Below are 10008 nucleotides of genomic sequence, written 5' to 3' on the forward strand. Positions count from 1 at the left end.
AACAGTATTCCAGTTATATCGCGGCGTGTCAGCTTAATGTGTGAGGAAAGCCCGAAGTGATGCAGGTCTAAGACGTTTACCACTTCGGTGAAACCCACGAGCACGGGTATGGTGCTGACAAACCTAGAAACATAATCAGGGCGAACCGGGATTCGAACCCACAATCATAGGTTTCTGGCATGCCCAAGGGACGCCACCCTGCACAGCGAATCGCGGCGCCTTAGACGACTGGTCCACCTGTGCCCCCTCAAGCAATATGAGGGCATTATCAAGTTACAGTGGCCCGCTCATTTTTGATAACATGCGGGCAGTTAAATGATAATTCTACTCATTTCAGCTATAAAGTCAGTTAACTCCCTTGCCTCGGGAAGATGTCACAGGAGTAACAGAGTCCGAATCTGTTCAGGGTTTATGATCCAGCAAGAAGCATTAAACTGCCTCGTCTCATGTGATTCAGTTCACATTAAATCTTTGGGAACTTGTTTAGAAAGTTTGCCAAGGGCTTAAGAGTGCTAGAATATTTTAGGGACAATACTTGGCACAAGTTAATCAGTGTTCCTGAAATAAGATGTTAATTGCTTTTCTGAAACCATGTGTATCGCCATGTGGTCAGGAGTCATTTCTGGAGGCCTTACGAAGCCCAGCTTTCTCTACTGCTGCTGATTTAAGTGAAAGGTGCATGTCGTTGCTGAGAGAAGTCCTCAGCAGAAGAAACTGAAATGTCAAGGTTACAGATTTGTTTTGGTGCATGGCATGCAGTTATGCGATTACAACGGCACTGACAGTAGTCAGTGTCTGCCAAAGAAAAGATAACATTATCTAAGACTGAAAAGGTAAGGCAGGGATACAGATTGCGCAAAGATAGGCCCTAATATTAGTATTTGAGCAGAATAGGTCACACTTGTACCTATGTACCCATTCTGCTTGTGTTATAAAGTATAGTACATTGATAGATCACTTGTACCCAATCTTCTTGTGGTATTGTAAAGGTACACGGTGAGTGAGTGAGTGAGTATTGTTTTACGCCGCTTTTAGCAATATTCCAGCAATATCATGGCGGGGGACACCAGAAATGGGCTTCACACATTGTACCCATGTTGGGAATCGAACCCGGGTCTTCGGCGTGACGAGCGAACGCTTTAACCACTAGGCTACCCGACCGCCCAAAGGTACATAGTACTCATACGTGGAATATGTCACAAAAACTGTATCTGCTTGTATTATAAAGTAAAAGTACTTTTACACTGATAGATCACAAGACCCAATCTTCTTGTGGTATTATAAAGGTACAAGTACTCGTACGTGGAATATGTCACAAAAACTGTATCTGCTTGTATTATAAAGTATAAGTACTTTTACTCTGACAGATCACTTGTGAGTGAGTGAGTATGGTTTTATGTCGCTTTTAGCAATATTCTAGCAATGTCACAGTGTGGGACACCAGAAATGGGCTTCACACATTGTACCCATGTGGGGAATCGAACCCAGGTCTTCGGGTTGACGAGCAGTCCCTTTAACCGCTAGCCTACCCCACCACCCCTATAGATCACTTGTATCTTCTTATGGTATTGGGGCGATCGGGTAGCCTAGTGGTTAAAGCGTTCGCTCGTCACACCGAAGACCCGGGTTCGATTCCCGACATGGGTACAATGTGTGAAGCCCATTTCTGGTGTCCCCCGCCGTGATATTGCTGGAATATTGCTAAAAGCGGCGTAAAACCATACTCACTCACTCACTCACTCACTCTTATGGTATTATAAATAGACAAGTACTTATTCGTTTAAAGTATAAGTACTTTTACATTGATAGATCACTTGTACCCTGTCTTCTAATGTGGTATCATAAAGGTACGATTCCGACTGTACCATAAGCACTTGTTCATGGATCACTATCAAGCAGTGATGATATCAGGTGTTCGCGAAAAGTTGAGCGTATCCTGCCCCACCAGTGGCATCCATCACAAACACATGCAAAGACAAGTCAATTGATTATGTGAAGAAACACACAAACTCCATGAGACATGACCCTTGTCTCTGATGCATCAAATGTGACCTCCACATGCCCACCACATGCACCTCCACATGCCTTTTCGAAAGCACAAACATACATCATCTTAAATCTTGGATGAGTTGATGCCAGACGTTCATTGATACCTTTGTTTTGTAAGCTTGTTAACGGTTTTATCACTTCATACTTTCAGCTAGATTCACAAGTGTCCTGTCAGTCTTTAACAATGTTAGCATCCTTCAGGCATGTTGGATTTTACAAGTATCAGTGGTCTCTCTTACAGACCCCAGAAATATATTTAGTAATACATTCTCCCCATTCCACTTTCATTGCCTTGTCAGTCACCGGCCTGTACTGAGACGGGTTCCCTTCTCTCAGCTCTAGCAGCCTTATACTGAGACCCCTTTCTCAGCTCTAGCAGCCTTATACTGAGACCCCTTTCTCAGCTCTGGCAGCCTTATACTGAGACCCCTTTCTCAGCTCTAGCAGCCTTATACTGAGACCCCTTTCTCAGCTCTAGCAGCCTTATACTGAGACCCCTTTCTCAGCTCTAGCAGCCTTATACTGAGGCCCCTTTCTCAGCTCTAGCAGCCTTATACTGAGACCCCTTTCTCAGCTCTAGCAGCCTTATAATGAGACCCCTTTCGCAGCTCTAGCAGCCTTATACTGAGACCCCTTTCTCAGCTCTAGCAGCCTTATACTGAGACCCCTTTCTCAGCTCTAGCAGCCTTATACTGAGACCCCTTTCTCAGCTCTAGCAGCCTTATACTGAGGCCCCTTTCTCAGCTCTAGCAGCCTTATACTGAGACCCCTTTCTCAGCTCTAGCAGCCTTATAATGAGACCCCTTTCTCAGCTCTAGCAGCCTTATAATGAGACCCCTTTCGCAGCTCTAGCAGCCTTATACTGAGACCCCTTTCTCAGCTCTAGCAGCCTTATACTGAGGCCCCTTTCTCAGCTCTAGCAGCCTTATACTGAGACCCCTTTCTCAGCTCTAGCAGCCTTATAATGAGACCCCTTTCGCAGCTCTAGCAGCCTTATACTGAGACCCCTTTCTCAGCTCTAGCAGCCTTATACTGAGACCCCTTTCTCAGCTCTAGCAGCCTTATACTGAGACCCCTTTCTCAGCTCTAGCAGCCTTATACTGAGACCCCTTCCTCAGCTCTAGCAGCCTTATACTGAGACCCCTTTCTCAGCTCTAGCAGCCTTATACTGAGACCCCTTTCGCAGCTCTAGCAGCCTTATACTGAGACCCCTTTCTCAGCTCTGGTAGCCTTTGAATGACTCATCCCCTTTTCAGTAAGAGACTTGAGGGTTCCTTGACTTAACTTTGCATGCGTTTTTGACCGGTGCCACCAGCGGTACAGGATACGCTCAGCTTTTGGCAAATAACTTACGCCTTTACATTTAACTTAGGCGCGTATTTATGAATGAAATGTTGCTCTTTTTGAAACAGTGTAGGTTCATGAGCAAAATTTAGCTTATATAGCGGGAAAACTAAAAAGTTGCCATTTCCACATGTATCTAAATGTTCACTGAGTGGAATCGTGTGGTTGTGTGGCTGCTTTATTTGTGAACGGTGAAGATTCATTCTTCTTTTTGATGTTAGTTCTGTCTTTCCAATATTCTTTTCATTGCATCCACCAGGAGTGAGCAGAATCAAATTTAGAACTTGTCAAAATCTTTCTAAGATTTTTGGGTTGTCTTTGGCTGTTGATAATTTTGTATTTGCTCAATATCTTCTCCATTTTAACGCTTTGATTCAAAATAGGCAGGTATCGTTGAAATGTTTTTTCATGATTAGGGTTGAAGGTAGATACTAGAGTTAAATTATTCCCCATATTGTTTTCTTCAGACTTTTCTCTCAGTTTTAGTTGCTCAATACTTAGCGCCTTCTGTATGCTATCGTCAATTAGCTTTGCGGGATAATTTTGATGCAGTAGGAAACTCTTAAGTTCAGCAAGGCGGTTAGTTTTAACATCATTCCTGGAAACAATGGTACAAATACGTCTTGCGAGACAGTAAGGGATATTATGTTTTGTATGATACGGGTGACATGATCCCAAATCCAAATATTGGTGCGTATGAATATCTTTATAAAAGATATCAGTTTGTACAAATCTCCCAGATATTAAATTGATTCTTACATCGAGAAAGGTTAAACTGGATTCGCTTTTTTTCATGTCACCTTGGTATTGTGACGTCATAGTTTCTTAAATGTTATGACGTCACGTAACTATATGTTACTACTTCATGTCCGTTATTCAGTTATGGCCTGATGAGACTTGTACGTGGTACGAGTTGAAAGCGCTAGCCTATTAAAACTGTGTTCAGTCTTACTCCACTTATTTAATTATTACTATATTGTGCCTGAGAGTTAGAACTTTACAGTGCTTTTTATATATATATAACATGTCTAAAGGACAATTTGTTTATTGGTTAATACCACTATATGATGATCTGTAGGTAATCAAGTCTGGACCAGACAATCCAGTTATTGACCACACGAGCATCTGTCTATGCAATTTGGAATCGATGACATGCATCAGCTAAGTTGCCTCTTATGACAAGCATAGGTTGCTGGAGATCAATTCTAAACTTAAAGACCATGAAAACCTGTATGAAAAGTCAATAGTAATTGTCATGAAGACAGAATTTCCAGATCAAGAGGTTTCTGACTGATGGTTTATGTCTATATTCTTACATTCACTTAGTATTCAGGAATATTGGCGAACAAGCATTTATGAATTTGTCATTGCCCTATGGAGTTATTTTCAGTCATATCACCTGCCTTGGGAATAGATACCGGTGTATAAGTTACACTATACAGCAGGCAGTTATTAGAAAACTTGGGAACAGATATTAAGGATACTTTATACAGCAGGTAGTTATTAGATAAAATATCCATGCCCATCAAACATTAATTATTTTGAAAATGCAATTACTGTGTGCACAAATATAATCTTGACGTTAGAATAGCAAACATATACTTTACAATTACTTTAACCATGGGTACCAGATGCACTACAGACATTTTCATGATCCACCATATTGATTTAGTAGATGTAGCCACATTCAGTCCAACATCCTCATAGTTACGCTGGCCGCCTCTGTGGTCTTGTTGTGGTAGAGCATCCGCACGGGGAGTGGTAGGTCCGGGGTTTGATCCCCAGCCACGTCATACCAAAACACGTTAAATGATGTTACTTGTTGTTACCCTGCCTGGTGCTCAGCATGGAGGGGCTAAAACAAGGACTTGTCGGCTTGGAGTCAGTATATTGTGTCTGAGTGGGGTATTCATGTTAAACTGCGGCATGGTATCTTAGTGGGCTAGCACTATAAGATTGGCATTAGTCCGGACTAATAAAAGCAGACATTGAAAACACACACACACACACACACACACACACACACACACACACACACACACACACACACACACACACACACACACACACACATGCATGCACATCGCTATATAAGTGCAATAATCTTGGACGGGACGTTAAACCCATTTCACCCCACCTCATTGTTACACTGAACATCACATGTGGGCACCCAGTGGTTGATAGTGTGAGCACTGATTCATGTGATCCAAGCCCTGTGTGTAGATGTATTTATGCATTCCATTTGCACGAAATTGAAATCGCATTGAAAGACTCAAGAGGTTGAAATATGTATGTCAACTTTGTCTTTAGTCGAAAAGAGAATAACAACAACATTTAAGAAGTTATGGATTATCTTTCTTGAGTGAGGGGCGACTAATGGTTAACTCCTTCAGTTGTCATGCCAAACTCTCGGGTTCAAAACCCCACATGGCTACAATGTGTGAAGCCCATGTGATATTGCTGGAATATCGCTGAAAGCATGTTAAACCATACTCACTCACCATATGCAATTCTGGTCAATAGGTGGGGAAAAAAACAAATTAGGAACAAAAATTTGTTCTTGAATTTTTATTCTGAATATGTAGCCTTTTGAACAGAGTTAGTTTAGCTTTTTACATTGTTTATCCAACCGGTAACCTATTGTTATTGCAATCTAACTATTTATATGCATGTGTTTCGTAAACATGTCAGTTTGTATTCACTGAAACAAATATATGGCTCTCTTTTTTCATTTTTTTCACTTCTACAGTTGGAAGAGTGCATAACAAGTTAAATATATCACCTTTTGTATCGTTTACTAAAGCCTTTGTCAATGACATAAACTTATCATACCTCAATGACATAGGTATGCAAAATATATAACAAGAAATGGCTTTTTGAATAACTTTATTCAAATTTACTGGGACACTCAGCTGCCCCAATCCTAAAACATTGACAAAAATCTACACGCTTGTCCACAAGAGTAAGTGAGTAAGATTTTATGCCGCTTTTAGCAATATTCCAGGACAATCACGTCGCGGGACACCAGAAATGAGCTTCACATATTGTACTCATGTTGGGAATCAAACCCGGGTCTTCTGCAAGACAAGCTTTCGCTTTGACCACAAGGCTACAAGAAATGTAGAAGTCCTAAGCCTATCTCACAGTTCCTCAACCATAATATTTTCCCTTTCTGTACAGGAAGCAAGTCTAATCATTGTCCTCACGTTCAGGTTCTGTATCTCCCATCTCACTGGGGCTCCATGGAGGTACTTAATTCTATCAGGGGGCACGGGTAGCCCAGTCATCCAAGACGCCGAGATTCGCTGTCCCTTGGGCATGCCAGAAACCTATGATTGTGGGTTCGAATCCCGGTTCCCCCCGATTATGTTTCTAGGTTTGTCAGCACCATACCCGTGCTCGTGGGTTTCACCGAAGTGGTAAACGTCTTAGATCTGCATCACTTCAGGCTTTCCTCTCACATTAAGCTGACACGCCGTGATATAACTGGAATAATGTTAAAAGCAGCGTTAAACCCCACTCACTCACTCACTCACTCACTCACTCACTCACTCACTCACTCACTTGATTCTATCAAAATAATACATTTCAGAGACTAAGCATTATTCTAAAGCCATGACAGCTGCACCAAACTTTTTAATTAATGACGCATGGTAATAAGTTCTGCGTCAGTTGCTTCCAACCATGTTTGATGTCCCTTTAATAAGTGTATCTACTTAACTAGTCTCTCAGTGTGTTTAAGAACCATCCACGTAAACAGTTTACAGGAAACTAAATATGATTAGCTTTTGCCCAAGACGCCTGGACAGCCACCGTTCTAAGTCTTTGATAATGTGTTTCCTGCAGTTCTGAAGGCAATTAAGCCATTGGTTCATCAGCATGCCAGTTAAAGACCCCAGCCTCATGTACTGAATACAAACAGGGAGCCTCCAGGGTGAGACTCAATCTCTTGGCTTTGTGTGTGTCTGAGTTCATCAAGTAAACTCTTCAGGGGTCCCAAGACTTGCATGTAAAGTAGTTTAATATGGAGGCTTGTTGCTTGGATGAGTGTTCGTTATGATTAGACACTGCTTTGAACTGTATTCCAGTTATATCACTGCGTGTCAGTGAGTGAGTGAGTGAGGTGGATTAGACACTGCTTTGAACTGTATTCCAGTTATATCACTGCGTGTCATTGAGTGAGTGAGTGAGGTGGATTAGACACTGCTTTGAACTGTATTCCAGTTATATCACTGCGTGTCAGTGAGTGAGTGAGTGAGGTGGATTAGACACTGCTTTGAACTGTATTCCAGTTATATCACTGTGTGTCAGTGAGTGAGTGAGTGAGGTGGATTAGACACTGCTTTGAACTGTATTCCAGTTATATCACTGTGTGTCAGTGAGTGAGTGAGCGAGGTGGATCAGACACTGCTTTGAACTGTATTCCAGTTATATCACTGCGTGTCAGTGAGTGAGTGAGTGAGGTGGATTAGACACTGCTTTGAACTGTATTCCAGTTATATCACTGTGTGTCAGTGAGTGAGTGAGTGAGGTGGATTAGACACTGCTTTGAACTGTATTCCAGTTATATCACTGCGTGTCAGTGAGTGAGTGAGTGAGGTGGATTAGACACTGCTTTGAACTGTATTCCAGTTATATCGCTGCGTGTCATTGAGTGAGTGAGTGAGGTGGATTAGACACTGCTTTGAACTGTATTCCAGTTATATCACTGCATGTCATTGAGTGAGTGAGTGAGGTGGATTAGACACTGCTTTGAACTGTATTCCAGTTATATCACTGCGTGTCAGTGAGTGAGTGAGTGAGTGAGGTGGATTAGACACTGCTTTGAACTGTATTCCAGTTATATCACTGCGTGTCATTGAGTGAGTGAGTGAGGTGGATTAGACACTGCTTTGAACTGTATTCCAGTTATATCACTGCGTGTCAGTGAGTGAGGTGGATTAGACACTGCTTTGAACTGTATTCCAGTTATATCACTGCGTGTCAGTGAGTGAGTGAGCGAGGTGGATTAGACACTGCTTTGAACTGTATTCCAGTTATATCACTGCGTGTCAGTGAGTGAGTGAGTGAGTGAGGTGGATTAGACACTGCTTTGAACTGTATTCCAGTTATATCACTGCGTGTCATTGAGTGAGTGAGTGAGGTGGATTAGACACTGCTTTTAACTGTATTCCAGTTATATCACTGCGTGTCAGTGAGTGAGTGAGTGAGGTGGATTAGACACTGCTTTGAACTGTATTCCAGTTATATCACTGCGTGTCATTGAGTGAGTGAGTGAGGTGGATTAGACACTGCTTTGAACTGTATTCCAGTTATATCACTGTGTGTCATTGAGTGAGTGAGTGAGGTGGATTAGACACTGCTTTGAACTGTATTCCAGTTATATCACTGCGTGTCAGTGAGCGAGGTGGATTAGACACTGCTTTGAACTGTATTCCAGTTATATCACTGCGTGTCAGTGAGTGAGTGAGTGAGGTGGATTAGACACTGCTTTGAACTGTATTCCAGTTATATCACTGCGTGTCAGTGAGTGAGTGAGGTGGATTAGACACTGCTTTGAACTGTATTCCAGTTATATCACTGCGTGTCAGTGAGCGAGGTGGATTAGACACTGCTTTGAACTGTATTCCAGTTATATCACTGCGTGTCAGTGAGTGAGGTGGATTAGACACTGCTTTGAACTGTATTCCAGTTATATCACTGCGTGTCAGTGAGTGAGTGAGCGAGGTGGATTAGACACTGCTTTGAACTGTATTCCAGTTATATCACTGCGTGTCAGTGAGTGAGTGAGTGAGTGAGGTGGATTAGACACTGCTTTGAACTGTATTCCAGTTATATCACTGCGTGTCAGTGAGTGAGTGAGCGAGGTGGATTAGACACTGCTTTGAACTGTATTCCAGTTATATCACTGCGTGTCAGTGAGTGAGGTGGATTAGACACTGCTTCAACCTGTATTCCAGTTATATCACTGCGTGTCAGTGATTGAGTGAGCGAGGTGGATTAGACACTGCTTTGAACAGTATTCCAGTTATATCACTGCATGTCAGTTTCATGTTGAAGGTTTTTAGCCCAAAGTGTTGCAGGTCTTAGACTTTTACCACTTTGGTGAAACCCATGAGCATGGGTATGGTGTTTACAAACCTAGAAGCATTATTCAGGGTGAACTGGGATCGAACCCAATGTCCTAGGTTTCTGGCATGCCCAAGGGACACAACTCTGGACAGCGAATTGTGGAGTCTTTGACGACGAAGCTACCCGTGCTCCCTGGTGGTCTGTGTGTAGGTGGTCTGTGTATAGGAGATCTGAGGCTTGTAGACGAGAATGGTTGTCCAATACATTGCTTACAGATAAGTGGTCTATGTGCAGAAGATGAAAGCTTAGTGTAACCAACACTAGAGAACAGTCCAACTTCAGTCCCAGTAAACAACACAAGGCATCCGTTCCCCACTTTAGAATCCTAAAACGCAATCTAGAGACGAGTTTGAGCGTAATGTTACCAACTCAAGACCTCAGTCCAACTTCAACCCCCTGTATTCAATATTAAGAGACCAGTCTACCTTTAAGCCCCTGTAACCATCACAAGAGGCCAGTCTACCTTCAAGCCTCTGTAACCAT

Source organism: Haliotis cracherodii, unplaced genomic scaffold (assembly GCF_022045235.1).
Source record: "Haliotis cracherodii isolate W230 unplaced genomic scaffold, xgHalCrac1.p SCAF_9, whole genome shotgun sequence".
NCBI lineage: Eukaryota > Metazoa > Mollusca > Gastropoda > Lepetellida > Haliotidae > Haliotis > Haliotis cracherodii.